At 41.8% G+C, this 14,475-nt stretch overlaps 1 pseudogene across 1 annotated transcript in view; it reads left to right on the plus strand.

The window, feature by feature from the left end:
- Window positions 1-2,140: 2,140 nt before the first annotated feature.
- Window positions 2,141-14,475, plus strand: part of LOC308427379 (NADPH oxidase organizer 1-like) — a 45,936-nt pseudogene continuing 33,601 nt past the window's right edge. The window contains exon 1 of the transcript in view: window positions 2,141-2,280. The product of the transcript in view is annotated as an NADPH oxidase organizer 1-like (transcript). The remainder of the gene's footprint in view (window positions 2,281-14,475) is intronic.

Genomic DNA, 14,475 nt, shown 5'->3' on the forward strand with positions numbered 1-14,475 from the left:
AAAGAATACATGATAGATGATTGAGAGTAGACAGACAGATAAATAGATAGATAGATAGATAGAGGTAGATTGATTAATGGATAGATAGATAGATAGATAGATGATAGATAGATAGATAGATAGATAGATAGATAGATAGATAGATAGATGACAGATGGAAGACTATACCTGTGTGTAATTATATGTTAATATATTAAACAAGCTTAGCTGTATCCTTAAAACAAATAAAGAATCAGATTTTTAAAAGTGTTTCCCCCGTGTTTGTTTTTAACTAAACACCAAGAAGCAGTAGAATAGGTTTTTTTTTTAAGTCTCTTAATTTAACTCAGTATTCCCTTTGAAATCACTAGGAATTGTCTGTTGCTAGAAGACTCAGTATAGAAACGCTGATGCCACCAGTCCAGCCAGGTCTGGAAGGACAACAACAGTAAAGCCTGTGGTCAGTCACTTTCAGGGACATCACTGCAGTAACTGGATCCCAGACCTCAGGGTCAGTAGCATCCGGCTTATATCCCCAGCTGGGTATTTGCCAGGTTCATTAACTCCTCTGAGACCCAGTTTCCCTCCTTTGTACAGTAGGAATAAAAATACTTTCCTCAATAACTATGATCAGATATTAAAAATTAATATTAATATAACACTAAAGTATATAGAACAGTATCTAAAACAAAATAAACCTCCAATTATTTGATCAATTATGGTTCTTATTTCTACCACCACCATTGATTATTTATGCCCAAATTTATCCCAACAAGATTCAAAGTGATTTATAAAGATAAACAACTAACAGAAATGAAAAGCAGATGAGACAAGAATAAACTTTATATTTCTTCCCCATGAAACATCCATCAAAAACACAGCAAGGGCAGAAACAGTGAAAGACTCTTGGGAAGAATAAAACTTCATTTTTATTTCCCCACAGGTCACAGGCTCTTGCCCACACTCCCATGAAAATTCCAGTTATCAGGGAAAAGGATACTACAAACATTAGTGCCTGGGGCACAAGGGCCAAGAAAGAGAGTAGGACACTCCGTTGACTGTGTCATAAGAGATCTATACAAACTCCCCACTCACTTTGCCTTGCAACCTTTTTGTCTCGCGTCTCCTGATTCCCATGCTTAGCAGAAGCAAAATACTACCATTCTATTTAGTGGGAATTCAAAAAGGAAGATCCCATCATAAATACCATTTTACAAAAATTGTGCCACACCATGTTCGATGCCACATCACCGGGGAAGGGAGACATTTTGGCACACAAATTCACTCAAGTCTACTTGTGAATATTAATTATGTATCATACTACCTCTCACATAATTATTATTTTTTGCTAGAAATTTGGAGTCATTATCCAGCAAGTTATAGGATTAGGGTTTCAAAGACCTGTTAGAGATAGGAAGTCAACCAATCAATATTAAATGCTCTTGGCCTCCGGGTGAGAGATCTCTTAAGTTCTGGAGGTGAAAGTGTATGTTCATTCAGTGTATGTGTAGTATATGTATAGTGTATGTATAGATGGTGATAGTGCATGTTCATTCAATGTATATGTAGTATATGTATAGTGTATGTATAGATGGTGATAGTGTATGTTCATTCAGTGTATGTGTAGTATATGTATAGTGTATGTATAGATGGTGATAGTGTATGTTCATTCAGTGTATGTGTAGTATATGTATAGTGTATGTATAGATGGTGATAGTGTATGTTTATTCAGTGTATGTGTAGTATATGTATAGTGTATGTATAGATGGTGATAGTGTATGTTTATTCAGTGTATGTGTAGTATATGTATAGTGTATGTATAGATGGTGATACTGTATGTTTATTCAGTGAATGTGTAGTATATGTATAGTGTATGTATAGATGGTGATAGTGTATGTTTGGGTTTATTCAGTGAATGTGTAGTATATGTATAGTATATGTATAGATGGTGATACTGTATGTTCATTCAGGCAGAGAATTGGGAGATCTTCCCAGATGTGGAAAGAAGAAAGCCCCGTTAAATGTCTGTAGTACTCTGGAACCCTTGTTGAACAATATACAGGACTACTATAAGCCCCGGTGAAAAACAATTTAATCTGCAACTATGTAAGAACAGCTTATGGGTATGAGGAGCTGAGAATGGGGCTAAAAATGAGGCTTGATGGTGATATTTGCCATTCCTGTCGCCTACCAGATGCCTCGAGAGCACATTGCCACATTTAACACCAAGCGTGTGAAGTGCTGGCGGTCTGTAGACCTCGGCACTCTTTGGAGCACCGTGTCCGGCGCAAGCCAACATAGGTGAGTCCTGACATAGGTGAGTTCAGACAAAGGAGTCCCGAGAAATTATTACTGAGTTCAGGAACCCAGTGTAGGGAAGCACCAGAAGGTGGGTATAGAAGGCATATTAAAAGCAGAGGGGATTATTATAGCATATCTCAAATATACTTCCTCTTCGTAGAGCAAAGAGAATTGCAGGACAGACGTCTGTTTGAGCACAAGAGTCATGAAGCACTATGTCAAAACATTGGCCACCACCATCAGTACTGGTCTGGTCCCGCCCAACAATGGCTGAGCCTGAAATCACTGACAAGGGGGCTCTTTGCTCCTTCACCAGCTACACATCTGCATGGCAAACACAGAAAGCCAGCCATGGCTGGGTTCGGCCTTGTGGTCATGCTCCAAACCCCCAACTGTCACCAAACACTGAGGGCAGATTTTCTGGCCCCTTTCCAAAAGCACAGACTGAATTGTCCCAGCAAACGCTGATGTTTTCTTTTGCAGAAACTTGGCAGGAGACATCAGGTGCCACGGAAGGCTTGAACTAAAAATGTAGTCTTGCTTCAAAATACCCATTGCTTCAAAAACAAAAATTAAAAAATTTTTTTTCTACAAAAATAGCTATAAGATACTTTGGAAAGATGTGGGGACTACGCATTTTATGGTTTTATTGTGTGTGAAATGTGCAGAGTTAGTAAGTCTAGTGAGACGGAAAGTAAACAGTGCATTAGGGGCCGGGGGAAGGGGAAGTGAGTGCACAGAAATCGTTCATGCCCTTGAACTGTGCACTTCACAACGATTAACTTTGTCCTACGCAACTTATAGATTTTATCTCAATTAAAAATTTGGTGGAATTTTAATTTAATTTCTGGGGTGTGACAATGGTCTTGTGTCAGTATTTTCTAATATTTTCTCATATTTCGATAAAATTTGTTTGTATACAGAAAGTAAAGCAACATGGCAAAAAAATGTTAACTCTAAATGAAATATAAAGAACTGTTCATTGTGGGTTTTTTCAATATTTCATTGAATTATTGGGACCAGACATTTTAATAATCACCTAAAATTATGAACGAAGTCTAAGGCTCATATTAATTAATTAATGTAAAAATTTGCTGGTACCTTCTGGATGCCCGGTACTGTGCTAATACCTAGGAAACGTTAATGAACAAGAAGCTGTGATATAGCCTTATTGTTCCAGGCTAGTGTGGATAGCCGGAAATGACCAAGCAGTACAGTGTAAGTTAGGCTTTGAAGACACCAAAGACTCCAAGCCTAACCCCGCCAGATCTTACTGAGCGTCCATCTGGTAAAACTCACTGAGCGGTGGCCAGAAGGTAAGAGTCTGAACAAGAAGCTGCAAACAGCAGAAACGGACAACAGGTTGCTGTTTCTAAGGGGGGGGGGACATACAGCCTCCAAGGGGCACTGCAACTTGAGCTCAGTCAACAGGAAGCCTCTCCAGAATGAGAAACTCAGAAGCCAAGGAGGCCATGTGGTGAGTCTCAGTTGTAGATAAGTCCAAGTTTATTACAGCGTATTTGCCTTTGCAAGTATCTGCCTTTCCTGATTGGGGGTGGCAGACACCAAAGCGCAGGCGCACACCGGCATAAGTACTCACCCTCCAGAGCCATCCTACCGGGCATAGTTTTCATTTTTCATTTTCTTTTAAATATGAATGGAAAGAAACACAGACATGAACTAAGCTTTAGGACAGTACCTCGCATCCAAACGCACTTATCAGTGACAAGAGATTCCCAGAGTTGTAAGGCCTTAGTCTCTAAGCCGAAGCAATTGCCTTTCTAGAACTACATAAACATAGTTCCACGGCAGAAGGATGAGGCGGGTTGGCGCTGTGCTTTTGGCATCGCCGTTGGACTTGGTGCGGTTCACCCGCTATAGCACAACTCCTGCTGACTCAGACTGCATACTGAAGATGGCACACTTGATTTCTGTTCCCACTATCTTTATCTTCACAGAGGAAGAAGAGCTGGGAGGAGATTTGGTAGAAATGAATGCTCACAAAACTTAAAATTAATACTATGTCGGCCTTAAGAAATAAACAAATTAGGCTACACAATGTTTTAGTTAGGCTTTCCCCCAGGGTGAGTAATGGTTCACATGCATGAATCTGGAGAGAACTGTAGTCTGGGGACAGGTCCAGCACTGTATTTAGGAATCAGGCTGGGAACTCTGAACGGTTTTCCACAAAAAAAAAAAAAAAAAAAAAAAAAAAAAAAAAAAAATCCACGGCTTCCTCTTGTGCCCAGAGAAATGCTAGGAACCCTCAGCTGCCACTGCTCAACACAAAATCAAGAGATCACATTGAAGAAAACTCTCCTCTTTTGCTATCTTGGAACACATCTCCGTGTGTTATTTTATCCTATTCTGGGCCCTGAGAAGAAGGCTGCCTGCTAATTCGCAGCTCTGCCGCTTTGAAGTGCCATTGATATTCCAAACTCAGGGAGCCTCCCATATCATAAAGGGATCTTCTACCCGCCCCTAGCCACACTACAAATAAACTTGCTCCTGCAAACCTGCAAGCCGGCCCTCCGCCCTGGTGCCCCAACGCCAGCCAGCCTCTGAGAAAGGAGCCAGGGTAGCACAAGCTCTGCAGAGAAAATAACAACCTCAGCATGCAGCCCGGAGCAAGAAAAACAGTGAGCTATTTAAACCCCGCCATTTCTCTTTAAAGACTTGGGTGTTCTTCAGAAAGAGAATTTTCCTCCCACCTCACAAGGGGCCAGAGTGTTACTCATTTTATTTACAGAGCTTTGAAGTGAGCCTCCAAAGTTTGAGTTCAGCTCCAAGGAATGTAAGGGTCAAACCATTTTCCCTTTCTGATGAAGGGAGGCTGTGAATTTAATACCACAATTTATTCAAAAGAAGGAAATGCACCAGGGCACACTCCGCCATTAATGCACAACTGTACACACTTGGAACTGTATCACACTCCAAAGACTTTTACAGTTTGGCTAACAGTGGCAATATATTTAATGAGCCTTCTGTTTAACCCATTCCTACTAGCCTCGGCACCTGTAAAATGCAAGATGCTTCGCATCTAATAATAGGGGCTCACAGTGCTAAAGCCATGGTCTTCTAGAAGTAAAATAATTAAAAATACATCCCTATAGTATGTGTATATTTTATGAAAACTGGAGGTTAAACAGCACAGCTGGGCATGTGGCTTTTCCTGGTAACCTTCCAGTTGCTCTCTCTTTGTAAAAGTGGCCTTTTGAGCTTTATTATCTTAACAAGAACCCCCATTTATATAGCTGCTTTCTTTATGGAGCTTGAAGCACTTTGTTGACCTTGGAATGCCCTTCACGCATAGGAGGATGCTCTCTCTAGCCTACAGAGCTGGCCAGACATTCATAGGCCCAGGACCAAAACATTCAGCTGTGAGCTAAAGTTAGTGCTGATGTGCTTTTCAAACCATCTCACATCTGGAATAATGGGGGAGTCCTGTAGTCTGCAGAACAGGATCGCACTCATGCCCATTGGAAGAGGCCATGAGGAGTATAGCATTCTGGGTCTTCATTGTGTCTTTAATTTGCCTCTAACTGGCCAGTAGCCTTGAGCACATGGCTAAAGATCCCTGGGGCGTCTGCATCTCCACCTGTAAATGGGATTAGTAGCTCTTTCCCTGGGCATCTGTTACTATGTATCCCTCTATTACTGTTTAAAAGGTTGGTTACTTAGTTGCCCTCCGTTTCTTTGTACATACCTGATTTCACCTTTGGTTGATTAAGTACCAAACCACCGGGCACTGTCTCTGTGGATTCAGTTGTATTCTGTTATGTAATCCTTACATTAACCGACTAAACCAGGTACCCTTCCTTACTAGTGGACCCAATACAAGGCATTTAGTTCACCCTGGGGACTATAGTTGGTGAGGTGATGGAAGTGAAGTTTTAGGTTGTCTTCTGCCTCTGAAGCTTTTCACAGGGAACCAGGACTGTCTCCAACCTTATGTCATAATCAGCAGTCATATAATGTTCTAAGAAGACTTAGTGAAATATGTACCTTCTGATGACTGGATATTTTTAGTCATTTCTAATGAAGCTAACCCCCCTTAGGTGCACTACACGCTATAGTGGACCATGTTACATCTACAACAATGCCACACGAGTGCCCTCAGGGCTTCTGCATGGCTGATGTTTTCTTTCCATTTGGGAGTTCCTCACTGGTGCTGTGCCCCCACTCTTGGTTCAGAACCCCAGAGACCAGATAATACTCCTAGGCTTGCTTTTGTTTTTTTGTTCTTAATGAGATCCTGTGAACCTCCAGGAATAAACATGATGTTTCCAGGGGGTGAATGGCCAGAAAGACATGAGAGATTGGTTTCCAGATTCTTCACTTCTTGTTCTCCTCAGCTGTTTAGTTGAGAGGAAGAGAAAGTGGGCCAGCCTTCTCTTTCTGTGTTTTCTCTCTCTCTTTCTTAAACTAGTTGTACTATGATTTTTTGAGATTTTTTTACTGGTTATTTTGTTTATTTACATTTCAAATGTTATCCCTGTTCCCTGTTTCCCTTATAAAAATCCCTTATTCCACCCCTCCTCCTTTCTTCTATAAGGGTGTTCCCCCACTCATCCACCAACTCCCACCTCACTACCCTAGCATTGCCCCATGCTGGGGCATCAAGCCTTCACAGGACCAAGGCCTCCCTTCCCACTGATACAAGATAAGGCCATTTTTTCTGCTACATATCCAGCTGGAGCCGTGGGTCCTATGTACAACACAGTGCATTCTGTAGTTGGTGGTTTTGTCCCTGAGAGCTCTGGGGCATCTGATTGGTTAATATTATTGTTTTTCCTATGGGATTGCAAACCCTTTCAGCTTCTTCAGTCCTTCCCCTAACTCCTCTATTGGGGTCCCCGTGCTCAGTCTGATTGTTGGTGGCAAGTATCCTCATCTGTATCTATCTGTAAGGCTCTGGCAGAGCCTCTCAGGAAACACTCATATTAAGCTCCTGTCAGGGAGTGCTTCTTGGCATCAGCAACAGTGTCTAGACATGGTGAACGCATATGGGATGGATCCCCAGGTGGGTCAATCTCTGGATGGCCTTTCCTTCCGCCTCTACTCCACTCTTTCTCCTTGTGTTTCCTTTAAAAAGGAGCAATTCTGAGTTAAAAATTTGAGAAGGGTGGGTGGCCTCATCCTTCAACTGGGGGCTGTGCCTAACCTCTGGATATGGTCTCTTCAGGTTCTCTCTCCTCTTTGTTATATAGTTCAGCTAATGTCATCCCCATGGGGTCCTGAGAGCCTCTTCCTTTTCTGGTGTCTGGGACTTCCTGTTGGCTACCTCCAGTTTCCCATCCCTCATACACACCTCTATTCCATTTCCTGATACTCTGTGCCCCCCTGTCTCCTCCCACATCTGATACCACCCCCATTTTCCTCCCAAGTCCCTCCTGCCCTGTACCTCCCATGATTATTTTGTGCCCCCTTCTAAATTAAAGTGTGTCCCACATTTTGTTCTTCCTTCTTCTTGAGCTTCATATGGTTTGTAAGTTGTATCATGGGTATTCTGAGCTTTTTTCCTAATATCCACTTATCAGTGAGTGCATACCATGTTTGTTCTTTTGTGACCGTGTCACCTCACTCAGGATGATATTCTCTAGTTCCATCCATTTGCCTAAGAATTTCATGAACTCATTGCTTTTAATAGTTGAGTAACATAATCAATTGTGTAAATGTACCACATTTTCTGTATCCATTCTTCTGTTGAAGGACATCTGGGTTCTTTACAGCTTCTAGCTATGAAAAACAAGGCTGCTATGAACATGGTGGAGCATGTGTCCTTGTTAGATGTTGGAATATCTTTTGGGTCTATGGTCAGGAGTGGTATAGCTGGGTCCTCAGGTGGTACTATATCTAATTTTCTGAGGAACTGCCAGACTGATTTCCAGAGTGGTTATACCAGTTTGCAATTCCACCACTAATGGAGGAGTGCTCCTCTTTCTCCACATCTTCACCAGTATCTGCTGTCACCTAAGGGGTTTTTTTTTGTTTTGTTTTGTTTTGTTTTGTTTGTTTGTTTTGTTTTTTTAATCTAAGCCATTCTGACTGGTGTGAGGTGGAATCTCAGGGTCATTTTAATTTGCATTTCCCTGATGACTAAGGATGCTGAGCATTTCTTTAGGTGCTTCTCAGCCATGTGAAATTCCTCAGATGAGAAATATCTGTTTGGCTCTGTACCCCATTTTTAATAGGGTTATTTGGATCTTCTGGAGTTCTTTGGATATTTTGGACATTAGCCCGCTATCAGATGTAGGGTTTGTAAAAATCTTGTCCCAGTTTGTGGGTTGCCATTTTGTCCTATTGACATTGTCCTTTGCTTTACAATTTTATGAGATCCCATTTGTTGATTGTTCTTCTTAGGGCACAAGCCATTGGTGTTCTGTTCAGAAAAATTTCCCCTGTATCTATGTGTTCTAAGCTCTTCCCCACTTTCTCTTCTATTAGATTCAGTTTATCTAGTTTTATGTGGAGGTCCTTGATCCACTTTGACTTGAGCTTTGTACAATGAGATAAGAATTAGGTTGATTTGCATTCTTCTACATGCTGACTGCCAGTTGAACCAGCATTATTTGTTGAAAATGTTGGGAGTTTTTTCCATTGGATGGTTTTAGCTCCTTTGTCTAAGATCAAGTGACCATAGGTGTGTGGGTTCATTTCTGGGTCTTCAATTCTATCCCACTGATCTACTTACCTATCTCTGTACTAATACCACACAGTTTTTTTTATCACTATTACTTTGTAACAGAGCTTGAGATCAGAGATGATGATTCCCCCAGAAGTTCTTTTATTGTTGAGAATAGTTTTCAATATCCTGGGTTTTTCCAAAAAAAAAAAAAAAAAAAAAAAAAAAAAAAAAAAAAAAAAAAAAAAAATTGAGAATTGCTCTTTCTATCTCTGTGAAGAATTGAGTTGGAATTTTGGTGGAAATTGCACTGAATCTGTACATTGCTTTTGGTAAGATGTTCATTTTTACTATGTTAATCTCACCAATCCATAATGGACATGGGAGATCTTCTGAAATCTTGTTAAATTTCTTTCTTCAGAGACTTGAAGTTCTTGTCATAAAGATCTGGGTTGCTAAGAGCTTAGTAGAAAGAAATAAACTCTTTCCCCCCCTCATCTCCTTTTTCATTTCAACCTTGGGATTAAGTAAATAAATAATACATTTTTCTCAGCAAAGCCCAAAGATATAATGACTTCCGGGCCACCAAACAATTGGAAACTCTGCCACGACTATCCAAGACTTTCCAAACACTTCCAAGAACAACTTTATTGAACTGTCTGTTGCTTAAAATTATTCTTATTGCAAGTTGGGATAGATAGCAAGGTTTCAGAGAACTGAGAAATGTCACTAGAATAAAACTTCTTCCTTCTCTATTTTCTCTTCTGTTTTGCTGCACATTTTTATCATTTATGAATAGAGGTGATGTGATTCTCTCTCTAGCCGTCCCGAGACATCCGCAGCTTCACTGAACTACAATCTAGTTGAATGAATAAAATAAATACTCCTAAACATGAAATAAAAATGCATTTCAATAGAAGTTCCTGTTTTAAGCTATTTATTTACCCAAATGTATATATGCATATTATTTTGACCAGGTGCATGCTATAAATAGTCATGAAAGTGACTCAATAATATTTTAATATTTATAGCTTGAAGTTAGATGCAATTTGAATTAAAATGTCAACATATGCATACTTTAGAAGAAAATTATGATATGATAATATACAAAACTTTAAGCTTTAAGTGTATTACATAAAGATAAAATTCTTTGGGAAAAGTGGATTGAAAAAATGACTTCAAAAGAAAAACAAATGAATGTCATAAGTGTCCCTTTTGTTAAAAGAGAGTTTGTTTGTGGACTTTTCAATAGGTGACAAGTGATATCCAACCAGCATTTGGATTCTACTTGATTCATTTAAGATGATGATATGATAATTTTACATAAAACTCAACATTTACAACCTTTTATTTAAAGGCAAGCTTTCCCTACATAGCAGGTATCCATCTTTTCAATGACTCTATTTCTGTCTAAGATATATAAAACAACACTAACCTTTGTTTAATTCTCTTCTGGTGTATGTGTGAGCAAATTTTAAAGACTACAAGTAACAGGAAGAAGCAACATTCGGATTCCTTACCTAACAAGCACACAGTAGGTGTCAGGAAAAGAGCATTCAAAGAAATTCAACAGCTGATGGGGCTGGTGACTTGCAGTGCCAAACTCTGCCCTCATGATGAGGGACAGCAGGGTTTGGCATAGCCCCTAGCCCTGTGCCTGGTGATTATTTCCACAACAGTCTGGCACATGTTCAAACCCTGCATGATTATAGTCTCCGAGTGTGTGGTCAGTAAATACAGTCCACATTAAAATGCCCTTCAGAGCAAGAGCTCACAGAAGCAAGGCCCACCCACTGGGAGTGCAGATCCCCTCAGAGTAGAATCTGATGCTCCCCAATTGCAAAGGCATTACCCTTAATTTAGCAATGATGCATCCGAGGCTGAACCAGTAGGTAAATTTGCACCTAAAGGAACCTATGTCACAAAATATGTGGGAAATTTGGAATCTTCCCAGGCACGATGGGTTATAAATTAAGTACACAGGCAACACAGAAAAACACACACACACATCTAACAAACCGGCACAGAGATGATTGACATCTACTGTTAAGTGGAGAAGAAAGTCACAGTACTTACAATATTGATGGTGTGCAAACCTCTGTGCAAACAAAGCCACTGGGAATGGTTCAGTTATGACCGTTTCTGGTCCAGCAGAGGTACCTACTCCTAGTAGCTTAGAAAGTGACTGGAAGAATAAACCCACAATATGAAAAATCAGGGTAGACAGAGAAGAGAGGAGATTGAGTCTTCTCAGTAGGTGTACTAGCTGGTTTTGTGTCAACCTGACACAAGCTGGAGTTATCACAGACAAAGGAGCCTCAGTTGAGGAAAAGCCTCCATGAGATCCAGCTGTATGGCATGTTTTCAACTAGTGATCAAGGGGGGAGGGCCCAGCCCATTGTGAGTGGGGCCATCCCTGGGCTGGTAGACCTGGGTTCTATAAGAAAGCAAGCTGAGCAAACCAAGAGAAGCAAGTCAGTAAATGACATCCCTCCATGACCTCTGCATTAGCTCCTGCTTCCTGACCTGCTTGGGTTCCAGTCCTGACTTCCTCTGGTGATGAACAGCAATGTGGAAGTGTAAGCTGAATAAACCCTTTCCTCCCCAACTTGCTTCTTGGTCATGATGTTTGTGCAGAAATAGAAACCCTGACTAAGACAGTACCTTTTATAACATTTTGCTTTTGAAACATTTATCATAGCCAATTACAAACCTGAACATACAAACAAAAAAGAAAAAAATCACCAACCATAGTCCAGTGTTGGGCCCAGCACATGTTAATTAGCTAGTTCTATCTGAAGACTTAAAGTCCCTGGACCTATTTTCTCTGTATGATCTTAGATGCATATTTTATTGATTTTGCTACAGAAATAGTAATTGCTAAATTGGAGCTCCGTGAAATGCATCCCCCACAGCAGCTTAATTTATTTAATGGTTTTGAGCAATTTACCAAAGGTGACTAAAGGATTTTTTTTTTTTTTTTTTTTTTTTTTTGGCTTACTCCCTTTTTCTTTTCTTTTTCATTCCAGTATCCAATTGAGTTGCCTGTGTTTTGTTGAGCACACTTGAGTGTAGAGCAGAAGTATTTTAATGGCACATTTAGTGCCATTTATAATAATGTTTTTAGTCATTAAAATGTACCCAAGGGAGGGCCAGACAGCAACCTAACTAATTACAACCTTGCAGAAGTTGGCGTGAAAATAAGGAGGCCCAGCTTTCACACCCAAGTCCAATTTTTCACCGGCTCCAGACCTCAGTGAGATTTCACCCCTGTTGATCTCGCCGTTCCGATGGCCCATCAGACCCCTCTGGCTTCATTTCCTTCCTTACTGAGCTAGGACCCCATGGCCATCATTTCAACCTGCCTCTTGTCAGGACTTCAATTTCCTCAGACCCTTTGCCTTCTGTCATGTGCCCCCCCACCACCACCAACCTCCAACACTGGATTCCCCCCAGCAATCCATCTTCTCCTGGCCTTGCATCACTGAAACCAAGCCCAGCTAGAGAGAGTCACACCACCCCACAGATGGTTGTAATGAAGGATTGAGATTTCCTGACCACTGTACTGTTTCCGGCCCCTCCTTCCGTGGACCTCTTCTAACTAAGTCACCCTCATGTGCCCCAAGAACCCCCTCTACCAGAACAGTTCTGAACATTTTTCTGATTTTCTCCCCCACTCATCTCTAGAGATGGCGTTCCACAGCATCTTGTATGGCTCTCCCTTCGCTAATCTGTTGGTGTGTAGTAGGCAGGACTCAGTGGTGACAGGTGTGTCTATGTGTCCCTGTGTCCTCTGTTGGAGTGTAGTAGGCAGGACTCAGTGGTGACAGGTGTGTCTGTGTGTCTGTGTGTCCGTGTGTCCGTGTGTCCTCTGTTGGAGTGTAGTAGGCAGGACTCAGTGGTGACAGGTGTGTCTGTGTGTCTGTGTGTCCGTGTGTCCTCTGTTGGAGTGTAGTAGGCAGGACTCAGTGGTGACAGGTGTGTCTGTGTGTCTGTGTGTCCGTGTGTCCTCTGTTGGAGTGTAGTAGGCAGGACTCAGTGGTGACAGGTGTGTCCATGGTTCTGACCCTGAGAAAAAGGCAAGATGTTTTCAAATCCTATTATAAATGCCTTAGATCTCCCAAAATGTCATTTTCCCGTTACTCCAAGTCTGTACTAGTCACCAAACAGATGACTAGTTTTTGTCACAGTGTCTTAGGAAAGTCCCACACAGATCTCTACATCACTAACTTGGTTTTTGAATGTTTGACTATCCATGACGCAATATAAATGGATTGTGACTTTGAGGTACATTGTCTGTCCCTGGTCTAACATGCACGTCTCAGAGTCTTAAAAGGTGGCCAAAACCAAAAGCTGAGTGCTTTACAGCCTTACATTCTCTTCCCCCAGAAGCAGAGATGCATGCTCCTGTCCCTCCATCTGCACTTGCATTTTTCCCTCTTCCCTCATTGCTTCTAGAGGATTAGGGTCCTTCATCCAGCAAACTCTCAGCTGGGCCTCTGTGATCCTGGCTACGCTGAGTATCCAGAATGGTTCTCTAACCACTACCCCTGTAACCTCCCTTTAACACTGACCCCTTCCCTGCCTTATAACAGCTACCCCGTCCCTAGAACATCACCTCCAACACCCCCTCAACCCCAGGACCGCCCTTACCCCCAGATCCCCACCCCATTTCCCCCCAGGACCCTCCTGGCCCCAGGATCTGTACCCCACAGGATTCTTTTCCCACCACAGAATGCAGCCCTTCTTCCCATATTTACTTATGCGAGGTTCCATGTTCTCCACGCTGCTCTGTGGGTGGGATAGCAAGCTGCAGTCAGGAGCTCTCCTGAGCACCAAAGGTTGTCGCTGAGTCCCATATCCCAGATTCTAGTAGTGTCATGGAAAACAAGAAATGTCTTTAGACATCCTGGATGCTCCCTGGAGACCGAATTGCGCCTGCTTACAATCCGCTGCTTGAAATGCTAGCCTCCCTTTACTCTGCCCTCTTCTTGCCTCCCATCACTTCCTGGTCCACCACGAAGCAACTTCCACCTCCACCTTTCACTGAAACTGTAGTTCCCCGGTTCTCCGAAGACATCACAATCCTAATCAAGTCAACAGCCTCAGCTCGGTGGTGTTTACAGTTTTGCCTTCCTGTTCCAGCCCCCATTTTTCTAAGGGACTTATATTTAATTGCAACATCGCACACACAGCAGTGAGGAGAGTTTTGCTCATGGGTTTTGTTCACTTCGCCGTGCTGAGGAACTCCCGGAAGGAGGAGGATGCAAATGAGAAAGTTCAAAACTGTTTATGACGTGGAAATCTGCGGTGCTGTTTGCAAGCAAGGCCCTGTAAAACGAACAGTTTCTAGTTTGACTGACAAGGAACACGGTAGCCACTTTAAAAAGAATCATTAATTGTTCACAACTTTGTTGCACAGTCCTAAGCATCCAGATGGATTCTGTGCAGGTTTGGGGCTGACACATCAAGTGTGTTTTAGCATCTTCCCTAACCTCCAAGCTCGATTTTGAAAATGGGTATTAGCAGCTTTCAAACTGCTCAACATCCACCATTTCTAACCAAGTACT

The sequence above is a fragment of the Micromys minutus genome (assembly GCF_963924665.1).
Source record: "Micromys minutus genome assembly, chromosome: 11".
Lineage (NCBI taxonomy): Eukaryota > Metazoa > Chordata > Mammalia > Rodentia > Muridae > Micromys > Micromys minutus.